This window comes from Manihot esculenta, chromosome 18 (genome assembly GCF_001659605.2).
Source record: "Manihot esculenta cultivar AM560-2 chromosome 18, M.esculenta_v8, whole genome shotgun sequence".
In the NCBI taxonomy this organism is placed as follows: Eukaryota; Viridiplantae; Streptophyta; class Magnoliopsida; order Malpighiales; family Euphorbiaceae; genus Manihot; species Manihot esculenta.
Window position 1 is genome coordinate 27,226,750 of NC_035178.2, and position 12,855 is coordinate 27,239,604.

Sequence of the window (12,855 nt, forward strand, 5' to 3'; positions counted from 1 at the left end):
TAATGTTTTGAGTGTAACTCGCTTTAACTTACAATCAACTATGACATGATGTCTAGACAACCAATCCATACCCAAAATCACATCAAACTCTCTAAAAGGTAACTCTATCAGGTCACCTAAAAAGGTATGACCTTGCACACATATAGGACAATCTCTGTAAACTCTATTCACAATCACAAGATGTCCTAAGGGATTGGTCACTGCTATGTCATGTTCTAAGGGTTCTACTTGAATTCCCTTCTCATTATTGATGGGTATGCTGATGTATGAATGTGTGGAACCAGGATCAATTAATGCATAAACATATTTGCCAAAGATAGAAAATTTACCAGCTATAACATCTGGTTTGTCCTGGTCTTCCTTTGCACGAATAGCATAGGCCCTGGCAGGTGCTCTAGTCTCTGGTCTATCTACTGTCTCTGATACTCTGTGACTCTGAGCACTGCTAGATTCACCTCTACCTCTACCTCTGCCTCTAGACCCTATCGGCATGGATCTCTCTGTCTGCATAGGCTGCATTGACTGGCCTCTAGGACAATCCCTCATAAAGTGGTCTGAGCTTCCACATAAGTAGCAAGCCCCAGTTAATCTCCTGCATACTCCACCATGTCTCCTGCCACAATGCTCACATACTGGTGGCAACCCTCTGCCTGGTCCTCCTGTACTGGATATTGAGGTAGTCTGCTGTCCAGACCTTACTACTGAACTCTGCCCAGGTCTCTGAATCTGCTTAGGTGGTCCTCTCTGCCCTGTCTGCTGAAATTCCCTCTGTCTCTTATTACTTGTCTGAGATGCAGAGGATTGTCCCTGATACTGGCTCTGGCTCCTCTTCTGCTGCCCTTTTTGCTTTCTACTTTGCTCTTCTTCTCTAATTCGCTCCAGGCTGTGGGCCGTCTCTACTAAAACTGAGAGTTCCCTGATATGCATAGCTGTGAGGTACATCCTGATATCAGCATGTAATCCCTGCTCAAAGCGTTTACATCTTTCTTCCTCTGTAGGAACTATCTCTGTGGCATACTTACTAAGTCTGACAAATTCTCGCTCGTACTCAGTTACTGTAAGCCTGCCCTGTCTGAGGTATAAGAACTCCCTCCTTCTCTCCTCTATATATAAGGCCCCAACATACTTCTTCTTAAACTCTGACAAAAAGAATTCCCAAGTCTGGCGCTCTGGTCGAACCATCTGTGTTAATGTTGTCCACCATCTATAGGCTTCTTCTTTCAGCAATGACACTGCACACGTCAAGCTCTCTGCTGGTGAACACTGTAGCTGCTGTAAAACCCTTTCTGTACTTTCTAACCAGAATTCTGCAGCTGAAGGATCATCTTCCTTTTTACCTCTAAAATCTGTTGCACCATACTTTCTGAGTTTTTCTATTGGAGGCCTAGCTACCACAGGTGGGGGAACCTGGACTGCTACAGGTGGTGGTGGTGGTGGTACCTCTGGTACATTTTGTGTAACCCTCCTAAGCAACTCAGCTATTTGCTGAAACAATGCATCCTGCCCTAATCCGCCAGCAGCAGCAGGTGGAGGAGTAGCAGCAGGTGCAGCTGCCTCAGAGGGAGCATGACTCTCTACCTCCTCATCTATTGCTCTCTGTGAGTCAGATGACATATTTTATATGACCTAAACACAAAAATAAGAGATTTACATCAGAACCATATCATAGTTGTAACTCATTTTGGCACGTACATATACTATGCATATACACATACATACTATGACCTAGAACCGCCTAAACCTATGCTCTGATACCACTAATTGTAACACCCTTTACCCTATCAAATGTAGATAAAGCAAGGTCTGTCACAAACGATACCTTTTATACATATCAAGACTAAACAATTTTCTTTATCTGTAACTACCAAGTTTTAGATAGTCCAAGTAAATTGTATAAAGCGATTAAGGTAAATGTTTAAACCAAAATTTTTGCAGAGTCTCCTCTTTTTCATCCATATTTTACCCTGTAGCATATATGAAAAACACATGCAACATTATCAACTGTTAGTTGACATCTTACTATTCTTTTATTTACATGACCTTCATAACTCACTCTATTTAATATGTACATGCCAAAATAAAACTATACTATGACTAAGAGACTCAAAACAACCAGCTATGATAATGGTCTTGGTATCTGATGTAGACCTCTGATGAACTTTGCGTGCCTACTTTATCTACAACCTGCGTGAGGTAAAAAAAAACCAACACGCTGAGCTAATGCTCAGTGGGTGATAGGAACAAATAACAGAATAAAACAAACAAGCTCGCATATATAGATAATCAAGTAAACAATTATAAGCTAGTAAATGCAAACATGTTAACATTCACCAATAAGTTCACAAGATCAAGTATCAATCTTTATTAAGATCTTAGCCCTTATAAACACATAGTAGGATCGACTAGGTAGATAAGGAGTTATAACGGTAGGCACTGAGTGCCGAACGGTAGGCTCAGAGGCCAAAACTGTGATAGCAGGGCTCTGTGGCCATGCTTATGAGGTACCTGATAAGTAACCTCAAATATAGATCATGTATCGGTAGCAGTACTGCGAACTCTGTATGTTTATATAGCATGCCATACCCTTAAGCTAACCTCGACTCCTATTACGTTTACCAGGACCAAGTATCATTAACTCAATGTATCAATGTAAATGCATGTCATTTGAAGCTATTTGATTTCTTTTTCCAAATTACATATATCATATGCCAAGGTTTACAATATGGAAAACTCATGGCAAATAGTGCAAAACTTTATTGACTTAGCATTTCAATATAGAAAACTACATTCTGCCATATATTGCATAAACTTTTCAAGCAGATTAGAGTTACAATTTGACTTCAGTTTCTTCATAAGAAATGTACATTTATGTCTTATCTTTCCAAAAAGGTATGGTTCATGAAAATCTGATCATCCTAGCTTAAGTTATGAATTTTTCTTTACAAGCTGCTCAATAAGGTCTTAATCAGTCTAGTATTGGTACTTGTTTATAGTATCACAAAACTTATCAGATTCATGCATTTCCATACAAATTCAAGCTTAAGTTTCTTCTAAAAAAATTTAGGTATACTTCTTAAGATTCATTTGGCACTGGTCTTAACAAATTTCACTGAGTACATAATTAGTTATGGTATACTCAATAAACTCTGTTCCGGATGTACTACCACTGTATCCAGTTTAAGTTCACTTGCCATTTTCATCATCTTACCTATAGATTCCGAATTTGGTCAATTCATGAAAGTTTTAGATATTTGTCTTAGCTTTCATTTGGTATATCTTAGGCCTAATTTCAATATAGACACAATAAGTTATGAAGTTAGTACTACAAGCTGTCCTGTTACAACCTATTCTGCCAGATTTACACTTTTAGCTCACATGTTACATTTCTTGACTCTAAGCCTTTCAAACATCATTTTAACATTCATATAAAATATTTATACAATCAAAGCAACATTTCCAGCAAGTAAAATCAACCCCTAATTTCACTTATTCATGGCAGAATCAAAGGAAAACAGAAAATCATTAAAACACCAAACCTTTCTTGAATTCTTCTTTTCTTTTCCTCTTCTAATCTCTAGCTATCTCCTTTCCCTTTGATGTTCCTTCACCTATGTCAATTTATATCTTAGGGAAGGATTGAATAAACTATAAATTAAAGCTTTATAATTCAAATTTATGCATGAAGAAATGAGATGATGCTATTGCCTACTCATTTCTAAGCTCACCTTTGATTGTCAAGCTTGGTGCATATGGAACCCTAAACTTTTCTTCTTCAATTCTTTCACTATATGGCTGTTCCTTTAGCTCTTGATCTTAGGATGAATTTTGGTTAAAGAAAGAAGCTGATTTGGTGAGGTTTGGCTTGGCTTTGGTGAGGTTTAGCTTAGCTTTGGTGGGAGAAAGACAAGCAAAGCATTTTCTTTTAACAAAATGGATGACCTACGGCAATGGGAAGGAAGAAAGAAGACAGCCACTTTTTCTATTTTGCTTTGTCATTCTTTCATGCATAATTAGGTGACACATCATCCTTTAACTTTCCATATTTATACTTTGACCTACTAAACTCTTTACCATGTTTCAATTTAGTTTTCAAACTTTCAATATTCATAGATTGACCTACTAAACTCTTTACCATGTTTCAATTTAGTTTTCAAACTTTCAATATTCATAGATTGACCTACTAAACTATACATTTAGCCTTTAAAAGTCCTTTTCACTTAAGCAAGCATGACGGATGTGAACAAGCACCTCAAGCAAGCACGTCGGGAAACCCTAAGCACCTCCTTTCGGGACTCGTTCCCGACTCGCTAATCACATTGTCTGCTTTATTTCTGGATATGTCTGTTTCTTTATTTGAGTTTTCTATGATTCAGTTATTAGCAGATTAGAGTTAAGTTAGCACCTCCCCTAATGCCACTTACTATAGTAGTGAAATAGCCTAACTCATACCTAATGATGGCACCACTCTAGCTATGGGTTTGAGGATGTTACAACCTCGGTTCCTCAGGTCCGATCCTACATAGGTGGACTCAAATGAGGGGCCAAACAAACTCTAACATGACTCTAAACAACTCCCCAAAACCCCCTAAAACACCATAAACATGCATGGAAAAACAGGCAAAGGAAGGCTGGGTAGGGGACTTTCGGCTGCAGGTTCGGCGGCCGAAGGTCCCTACAGATCCGAAAGTCAGGCACTTTCGAGGGCAGGTTTGGCGGCCGAAACTTTCTCCAGATTCGAAAGTCCAAACCTTCGGGGGCAGGTTCGGCGGCCAAAACTCCCCTCCAGAGCCGAAAGTCCAAACTTTCGGGGGCGAGCTTAGGCGGCCAAAACTGCCTCCTCTGGCAGGTTCGGCGGCCGAACCTTGCTTCGGCGGCTGAACCTAGATCCTCCTGGGTGGCAAAACCCGATTCTGCCATCCCACATTCAGCCACCAAAAACCTTACAACATGCATTCAACTATTCTAAAACATGCATAAACACTTATTTGAGCATATAGGGGCATAAAACTAGCCTAAATCCCAACAAACATCACATATAACATACATTTATCATTAAACTAACATAAACCCTAACATTTTAGATCTACTCTAAACATGAATCAAAACCATTAACCCTTTCTTAAAACTTACTTAAAACATCATAAAAGGCGTGGATCTACACTTACCTCTTGAAGATCGAGAGGAGATGTGATCCAAACTTAGAGATTAGGAGGATAGATCTCCGGAGGTCTCCAAACTTCCAAAACATTGTTCTTAGTTCAAAATCTTCAAAACAAAGTTAAAACTTATAAAAAACTTGAAGGATTTGAAGGAAAACACAAAATCAACCATTGGAGGGTGAAATCTCACCTATGCCCAAAAATAGAGAGAGAAAACTCGCCCATTTTCGGACATGGGGCCTTTTATAGGTGGCTGGCCAGATCACCTTCGGAGGCCAAAAGAGCTTCCGCAAGCTCCCTATGTTTGGCGGCCGAACCTGGGATTTTCCTCCATGGCTTTTTCTTTCAAAACTCGATTTTCTTTCTTCATTAAAACCACAAAACATATGAAAACATTTTATGAAAACCTTATTTTACCCTTCAAGAAGGCTCCGACATCCGAGATTCCGCCAGAAAGTAGGAATTCCGATGCCGGAGTCTAGCCGAGTATTACATAAATAATTGTCAAGTTTTTCTTTCAGAGCATTTTGAGTGTGTTTACATTTCGTCTTTGTGAGTGTTTGAAGTGTGTTTGTACAACTACTACTATCAATAAAACTTTTGAATTTATGGTGAAATACCAATGTCGGTTTGAAGCTCAAATAGATGAATTAGGTGAAAGAATTCGACAACTTTGAGATGACGTTGTGCGGATTGCTAAGCAAGGAAACCTTCCAATAGAGGAATTATTAGGAGAAAAGGATTTATTGGGAGAACCTTCTAGCAAGTTCGATTATTAGGTATACTATTCCAACCTATCATCTGCAGACATCCCATTTTCTAAAATCAAGCTAATTGGTTAGAAACTACATCCGAACTACCAAGACGACACTGTAAGCTTTTTGTGAATATATATATATGTCTAGTTTTATTAAAGATGTTGTGCAAAAACTACTTTTAATAGACCTTACTAATAAGCAAGAAGTATTAGTTTTCAAATAAGAATTAGTAAGTGAAGGGTCTGAATCATTTAAGAATCATCTAGAAAACCATAATCAATATTGTGACTGTAGAGAGCATAAGAGAATTTTAACTTTGTTCAATGTTATTATAAAGTTCTTAGATAGTTTAATTAGATAAAATAATTTTTAATTTAATTGCGCTAGCTTCAAATCTGACTAATGTCTCTTTATTGCTAATCCTTTGCTTAAGGATTTCTCCATAGCCTTTTTCTGATACATCTGTTTCAACAATCTTAAAGGCTTTAGGGTGAGGTATAGCAAGACAACGGAGAGATTTTACTCTGCTTTTAATTTTCTTACTGCCAATGTATGTTCCTCAGACCATTCTGAGGGATTTTTCTACAATTTGAAATAAAGGTTTTGCATCTTAGGCCAAGTTTTTATAGAAGTATGACACATAATTAAGACTTCCTAAAAACCATTGCAATTGAGTTTTTTCTTTTATTTCATCAGGAAATTTGTCAAGAGCTCCAACAACTCCCTCAAAAAAATTGCATTAGATATCACCTCCTCCACCTAAAAATGTGGATAAATTAAGAGAAGATGCTTATAAAATAAGCACTGAAGCTACAAACAATAAAGAGGTTAGTTACCCTTAATTACCCATATATACCTATTAGTTATTTCTTCCTAAATACAGTTGACAGGAAGCATGAAGGCTTAAAGCCTCACGAGATAGCTAATTTTTATATAGAGCACCATTCTACAGCTCCTTATCTGCCCAAAGCTTTTGACTATTATCAGGCTATTCTAGCAGAAACTGGATCTGTAGTATTCTCCCCCATTGAAAGATCAGCACACGAATGGGCTTTTATTTATTATTAAAAGAGTGATATCCAGCGATGAATGGGGAGATTCTCTTTTTAAACAAAGAGAACTAAGCTACGAAAAGCTTAGATACTATAGTTCTTTTGATTATATCCATGCCTGAACTAGAGCTCTCTTATATGAGAATAGACAAAGAAAATTCAGTTGGTTCATGCAATTCCAACTGGATAAAGAAAGATGGGATTTGCCCCCCGATTCCACGATTGGTTTTTCAACTGGGAATTATTTCCTATTACCTTACCTAATAAGGTAAGATCAATATATGAACAATTTGCTGAAAGAAACAGGGTCTTAAATGACCCAAGACTATTATTCACAATCTTTTACAAAATACCTTGGATTGTCAAATGGGACTATATTATTGCCACCAAAATACTGAAAAAAATTTAATGAATTCTCGATAGAAAAGATACCCTGGCTAGCAAGGAGAATAATGATTAAATGATGGGATAAATATGAAGTTTTTGAAACCCCATCAGTCTACAATAATAAAGGTATAATCTGCTTGGCGAAAAAGCCAAATTCATCCAAAACCACTTTATCTCCTAATCTATTAGAATTCTTCAAAGACTTATTTCAGTTTGTCCCAAGAGAAGAATTGAAGAAATAATTATTCACTGCATTAGGAGATATGGACGAATCTGCCAGCTCAAAAGTAAGGGCAGAAGGCTCCAACTCAAAAGCCAAAGGAGAATGTTCAAAGTCGAGATTTGACAAAATGAAAGACAGTGGCTCAGAGGATGAGGACAACATGACAGAATAACTATTGATGGACAGCTAGGACCCTTGTGAATTATGAAAAGCACTAAAAGATTCCCTAAGCACTCCACTAAGTGGTCGCTAAAATGGTGACAAAAATGATGATGAAGGCTATGACAATGAAGAGATTCCATCTACCAAAATAAATAGCCATGCGATGTAAATAATTGTCAAGTTTTTCTTTCAGAGCATTTTGAGTGTGTTTACATTTCGTCTTTGTGAGTGTTTGAAGTGTGTTTGTACAACTACTACTATCAATAAAACTTTTGAGTTTATGGTGAAATACCAATCTCAACTTGAAGCTCAAATAGATGAATTAGGTGAAAGAATTCGACAACTCCGAGATGATGTTGTGTAGATTACTAAGCAAGAAAACCTTCCAGTAGAGGAATTATTAGGAGAAAAGAATTTATTAGGAGAACCTTCTAGCAAGTTCGATTCCTGGGTATACTATTCTAAGCCATCATCTGCAGACATCCCATTTTCTGAAATCAAGCCAACTGATTGGAAAATTCATCCGAACTACCAAGACGACACTGTAAGATTTTTGTAAATATATATATGTGTAGTTTTATTAAAGATACTATGCAAAAACTACTTTTAATAGACCTTACTAATAAGCAAGAAGTATTAGTTTTCAAATAAGAATTAGTAAGTGAAGGACCTGAATTATTTGAGAATCATCTAGAAAACCATAATCAGTATTGTGACTGTAGAGAGCATCAGAGAATTTTAGCTTTGTTCAATATTATTCTTCTAACTATAGCCGCACAATATGATTACGATATTTGGCAAATAGATACCAAAATTGCCTTTCTGAATGGCCACATTCATTAAAAAAAAATTCATGTAATAATCTAAAGGTTTTGAATCCAAAGAAGGTTTCAAAGTGTGCAAGCCTAAGAAATCCATTTATGAACTTAAGCAAGCTTCAAGGAGTTGAAATTTAAGGTTTGATGAGGCAATTTAATCCTTTGATTTTATTAAGAATGTTGATGAATCTTATGTATAAGAAGGTTAGTGGGAGCGTAACTGCTTTCCTTATTTTGTACATAGATGACACACTATTAATAGGAAATGACATTGGGATGGTCACGAGTGTAAAATTATCGCTCTGAAATACTTTCTCCATGAAAGACTTAGGAGTGGCAACATTATATTCTTTGAATTTGTCTCTATCGTGATAGAGCAAAAAGAATAATAGATCTCTCTTTAAGTCTATATTTGAAAATTTGTTAAGTGGTTCAACATGATTGATTCTAAGAGAGGATTGTTACCAATCAAGCATTGTATCTATCTCTTTAAGTAAATATCTCCTAAGATGCTTAAGGAAGGAGACAAGATGGCCAAGATTCAATATGCTTTAGCTATTGGAAGTCTTATGTGTGCCATGTTGTGTACTTAGTAGAATATAGCCTATGTTGTTAGTGTGACTAGTAGATTTCAGTCCAACCTTAGTATTGAAAACTTGGGTGTTGTTAATACTACCTCAAATACTTGAAAAGGACTAAAGATTTGATTTTGACTTATGAAGGAGGTGATTTGCATATTGATGGTTTTACAAATTCTAATTTTTAATCAGATGTAGATGATAGAAAGTCTATTTCCAGTTTTGTGTTTATTTATAATGAAGGAGCAGTTAACTGGAAATTTTCCAAGCAAATAAAGATAGTAAACTCCATTACAGAAGCTAAATATGTTACTACATTGAATGCTGTAAAGGAAGTAATTTGGATGAAAAAGCTCATCACTGAACTAGGTGTGGTTCCTATCATTGAGTCATCAATACCTTTCTTCTTTGACAATTGTGGTGCTATGGCTTAAGTAAAGGAACTACAATTCCACAAAAAGTCTAAACACATTGAAAGGTGCTTCTACATTATTAGAGAAATAATTAGAAGTGACGGTATAACTGTCAAAAAAGTAGTTTTGGTATATAATATTGTTGATCCACTTATCAAAGATATGAGCCAGTAGCAATTAGAGAGCACTAGAGAAAATGGGCCTTAGATACTATAGGGATTAACTTTAGGGAAAGTGGGAGATTATTAGATGTATACACCCAGAGCTATATATTATGTCATGTTTTGTAAATTTGACATTTCTTAAGGCAACAAAATAGATCTGCTAATGGCGTAGCACATGTATTGGTTAGGGCTGCCCATTCTTTTACAGATCAGGTGAAATGGACTATTTCACCTCCTACTTGTATTTTGCCTTTGTTGAGACTTGATAGTGCTTAATAAAACTTATTTATATTTACTTCAAAAAAAATAGATCTTTTATTTATATTTATATATTAAAAGTTGTTTAATTGAATAATGGACATATTCCTATTATTATTTGGAAGATGTTCCATTCCTCAAGAGTTAGAAATAAGAATGAGGGAACAGTCTTGTACAAATTATAGTTCAGTTATAGGATGACTCACTGGTCATGATTCCTCTTGATTAGACTATTACTTCTATCTATTTCTATTGATTAGCATAGTAACGCTATTGATAGTAGAATGATGAGTCACTTGCTATGGGACATAAGATGTCTAGATGGACATGTGGACACTTATGGTGATAAGTGGTCTGAACACGTGGCAATAGGATAAGGAATACGCAAAGTTTATTATTATCAATATTTGCTTGTCAAGATTATAATAGTGCAATTAGACCTGTGATAACACTTATTTTATATATAAATGATTTGATTTTAATATCATTTACATGTTTGTATTATGTATGGGTAATATGATGAGTATTGACTCGAGTTAATTATTTATAGAGATAAGGGGGCTAGTCAAGATGGATTCATTACCTTGGGCAAATAGGTGAAATCTTGCGATCATATTAATTGTTTTTAATAAAGTAAGTTTATGGCCATGACAATTAGACTTAATTGGAAAGTGTTTTCCTATGTAAGTCATGTTAATTAAGAATTGAAATTAAGTGTTAATCAAATAATTCAAAGTTTTAGGGTTTGATATGATCGTGACCCTAGCTTGAATCAAATTTTTATAATGAAATGTTTTAAATGCATTATCATCGATAAGAGTTAATAAGTCGGAGAATATACCAAGAGTTGGACTAGTTCAAGTGCAAAAGAAACTAATTGGAAGAAAAAAGCTAACCTCCAGTCTTACCACAAAACATTGAAGTGTTCACACAAACCATAATCATATATATAGAAGACTGAAGAATTCCCACAAGTTAATGAGGATGTCGATTGATTTAGTGGGAGAAGAATGCCAAAAGCTTAGGATTTTAGGTACTATAATGTAATATTTTAAGGACTTGTAAGGAATTATCCTTTTTATTTGTTTGTTTATTTTTAAGGGTATATTGTCTCAAATATATTGATGTCTCTTTCTGATAAACTCCAAGTTATTCCTAAGGCTCTTTAAAAGGGACTAACTAGTTGGTCTCCAATAAAGAAAGGGTATAATTAACCACTGTATGCTTGTTGAGTCTTTGTACCATTCCTTATATGTTTTCTCCTAGTATAAGTTATGTGAGTACCGATGATAAGATAGTATTGACTACTTTATATTGAATAAAAAAAATAGTCCATTTATGAAATCTTTGTGCTTTTTTTTTCTTATGCTTGTTATGATTGTCATGCTATGCTTATCTGATTGTGATATCCTACTTAAAATGTTATGTTAATATTGCTTTTATAATCTATTAGACCAATTTCGTGTTAATTAACTCTTATTGCTGTGCATATTATTATGTGAATTCATCAATTGACTTGTCTTGAGTTCAAAATGAGTGCCACATGGATTTAGACAAATGTCAAATTCTAGTTTCGTAACATGCAACAGGGTTAAAAAGAAGAGGATAAAGAGATGGGAGGCAAATGAGTTAAAGAGAAGATTGCTATTATTAAAAAAATTAGAACATTAAGTTTACTTTATGTGTGTGTATATACATACACCCAGGTAAAACGCGAGACTTCAACTAGCGAATGAAAATTCATACAATTGGGTTAGTTCTTTTTTTTTTCTTTTAATTTAAAAAAGAGATACTTACTATTATATATATCTATAATTTGACTAAAATAATTAAATTGTCCCTATATTTTTCAAATTATATTAAAATATCCCTCTAATTTAATTCTGTTAATTCTAGAGGACAACTGTCCAATTTTGAGACTTTTAACCATTAGTTCATGAATAAAATTTTTTCTAATTATATAATTATCGTTTAATATAACCTTCATTCACTCTTCTTCCTCAACAAGCTCATTATTAATTCTTATGTGACAATGTCCTCTCCTTCCTCTATCTTGCCTCTGGCCTTACTCTATCTTTCAAATAATTTCAATTTACTCTTAGTTTTTATCCTTTACCATCAACTTGCTTCTTACCTACTGCCCTTGGTGTCTCTTATGTTGAATGAGTATTTACCTATCTCTTGCCCTTATATTCAACTTCCCATCTCGTTTGTCACATTTAACGCTATATCATATGATGAGATTCAATATAGGAGATGGAAAGTTGATAAAGGACTATTTAGACTCCGTCAGGAGTTTCAACCAATATCGTTTGGCTAAGATGAAATAAGAGAAAAGATAGGATGAAAGACTAAAAGTCTTATTGAAATTCCTCAAAGATTGAAAAAGTATCTTTCCAATAGCCAAGGGAGACTATTTATAATAGAAACAAAACCCTAATGTCCAAAATTATGAAAATACTCAAAATATCCAAAAATAATAATTAAAATACAAAAGTTAGCCATGGTCCAAGTCTGCCGTAAAATCCAAGACTAGTTGCTCCATGTCATTCCCTTCCACTTGTAAAGAACTCGACCTCGAGTTGTCATCAGCAGGGTAGTACGGAAATAGATCTGCCATATTAAACGTCTTGAAAATTTTCATCTCATGTGGGAGGTCAAGAACATAGGCATTGTCATTGATCTTCTGAATGATCCGGAATGGACCAATCTTCTTGGCGTCAAGTTTTTTCTGTCATCTACCACACTCCTTGCGTAAATACACCATAACTTGGTCACTGACATTGAAGGACTTGAAACACCTATGTTTATCAGCTATAGCTTTATATTTGTCATTGGCTTCTGTAAGGCATTGTTGTACCTGTTTGAAAACATCCACATGCT